The 2,406-nt window shown below is 61.6% G+C and overlaps 1 non-coding gene across 1 annotated transcript; it reads left to right on the forward strand.

Annotated features, from left to right (window-relative positions):
- The first annotated feature begins 1,779 nt into the window (after positions 1 to 1,779).
- Positions 1,780 to 1,898, forward strand: LOC131867031 (5S ribosomal RNA). The gene has a single exon (XR_009365628.1). It is a non-coding gene; the product is annotated as a 5S ribosomal RNA (ribosomal RNA).
- The last annotated feature ends 508 nt before the right edge of the window (positions 1,899 to 2,406 follow it).

Raw genomic sequence — 2,406 nt, forward strand, 5'->3', positions numbered from 1 at the left:
AAGGTGCCCACCCTGGCGGAGGTGCGCGCCCGGGGCAAACCGGGCTCCGACTTCGTGCACTGCATGGTGCCCACCAAGGCGCGCAACCCAGCCAAGGTGCCCACCGCAGCGAAGGTGCACGCGAGGTGCGCACCCGAGGTGCACACCCGGGGCAAACCGGGCTCCGACTTCGTGCACGCCGCACCTTGGAGCACACTTCAGAGCGCTCCTTGGTACGCACCAGGGCGCGCAACCCAGCCAAGGTGCTCACCCCGGCGAAGGTGCACGCGAGGTGCGCACCCGGGGCAAACCGGGCTCGGACTTCGTGCACGCCGCACCTTGGAGCACACATCGGAGCGCTCCCGGGTTCGCACCAGCATTGCGCACCTTTGATGCGCTGCCTTCACTAATTTCCAGAAAAGGCAAAAAAAAGAAAAAAATGAGATTTTAAAATTTCCGTTTTGAAAGATAGTGAAAAAAACGGAACGCGGGTGCCATCTTGAGCCCGCCCTGGTGTGCAGCCCAGGCAAGTTGTGCGCACCAAGGCACCCACCCTGGCCAAGGTGGGTCACGGGGTGGGTCCTAGGGTGGGTAACGGGGTGGGTACTAAGGTGCGTGCCAAGGTGGGTCATAGGGTGGGTGCCAAGGTGGGCACCAGGGTGGGTGTGCACCAACCCTAGCCAGGGTAGGTCACGGGGTGGTTGTCGGGGTGGGCGTCAAGGAGCCAAGGTGGGTGGCAAGTAGCCAAGTTGCGTGCCAAGGTGGGTGTCGGGGTGGGTGCCAAGGATCCAAGGTGGGTGCCAAGGAACCAAGGTGGGTGTCTGGGTGGGTGCCGAGGTGGGAGCCAGGGTGGGTCCCAAGGTGAGTGCAAAGGTGGGTGCCAGGGTCAAGGTGAGTGCCAATGTGGGTTCCAAGGTGCCAGGGTCAGGGTGAGTGCCAATGTGGGTTCAAAGGTGCTAAGTTGGGTGCGAGGTTGGGTGCGAGGGTGGGTGGGTGCCAAGGTGTGCTAGGTGGAAGCCCGGGTGGGTCGGCATCCCATGGGTGTCGAGTTGGGTGCCTGATGGGTGCTTCTTGTCAAGTTTTAGTCGTCGGGACTCATTTCGAGCCTTAGAGGTCGTTTCTTGTCCGGTTGCCCTGTCTTCGACCTGGGAACCCAATTTTGGTCCTCGGGTCCCATTTTTTTTTGTCTCGCATCCCACTTTTGGCCTGTGGCCTTTTCGGGGTCGATTCTCGTTTTGGGCATCAGAGCATGTTTCTTCTCCTAAAACCCAATATTTGTTTATTAAGTCTCGGAACACATTTTTGTTCTCGTGGACCCATCATGGGTCTTGGAACGCATTTGTGGTCCTTGGGTCCCATTTTGCATCCCGAAACTTGTGTTTTGGTGCTTGATCCCTATTTTGGGTGCCCACCTTGCACCAAGTGCGCACCCGGGGCAAACCGAGCGCCTTGGTGCACCGGGGCAAGATCGAGCGTGCACCCGAGGCGCCCCGAACATGCACCAAGGTGCACTCGGCCCACATGTGAGCGCAGGTCGTTGCGCCCGAGGTGGTGTGTGGGCACCGCGTTGCAGACGGGACACTGCACGCACACGACGCCCCCTACAGGTGCACGCACGTAGGCCGGGCCGGGTGCACACCCGACGCCCTAGCAAGGTGCGCGCACCCGGGCAGGGCTCACACTTGGCGAACGGGGCGCACTTCGCGAGGGAGGGTGTGCACCTCGACGGGGGTGGGTGGCCGGGGTGGATTCGCACGTGGGTCGCGGTTTGCTAAGTACACACTGCGACAAGCTCATAACGGGTGCGATCATACCAGCGTTAGTGCACCGGATCCCATCAGAACTCCGCAGTTAAGCGCGCTTGGGCCGGAGTAGTACTGGGATGGGTGACCTCCCGGGAAGTCCCGGTGTTGCACCCTTTTTTAGTTTTTCGCCGGGCATCGCAATGCTATTTGAATAAACCTTTTGCCCGTTTGCGTTCTCGTCGGGGCCGGGCCGGGCCGGGGTGCGCTGCCCGCACTACCGCGCGCGCGGGGGGCGACACCGAGCGCGCACCCGAGGCGCCCCGAGCACACAGGCCACGGTGCAACCCGGGCGTTGTGCGCGCACCCCGGTGCGCCCGAGGTGCTGCGCGCGCACCCAGGTGAAATCGGTGTGCACCTCGGCCAGTGCGCGCTCGGTCGAGTCGCGCACGTTGGCCAAGGTGCACGGTGATGTTTCTTACTCTAAGGTTCCGCACCAGACGCCCGGGACAGGTGAGCGAAGCTGGGCGGGGCCGGGTGCGCGGCCGGGGCAGGTGCACGCAGCTGGAGAGAGCTTTGGAGCACACTTCGGAGCGCACCAATGATGCGCTCCATTCAAAAGTTTCCTGAAAAGGCAAAAAAAGTTGAGATTATAGAATTTCCCACTTGAGAGATTGTAAAAAAA

Source organism: Cryptomeria japonica, unplaced genomic scaffold, assembly GCF_030272615.1.
Source record: "Cryptomeria japonica unplaced genomic scaffold, Sugi_1.0 HiC_scaffold_162, whole genome shotgun sequence".
Lineage (NCBI taxonomy): Eukaryota > Viridiplantae > Streptophyta > Pinopsida > Cupressales > Cupressaceae > Cryptomeria > Cryptomeria japonica.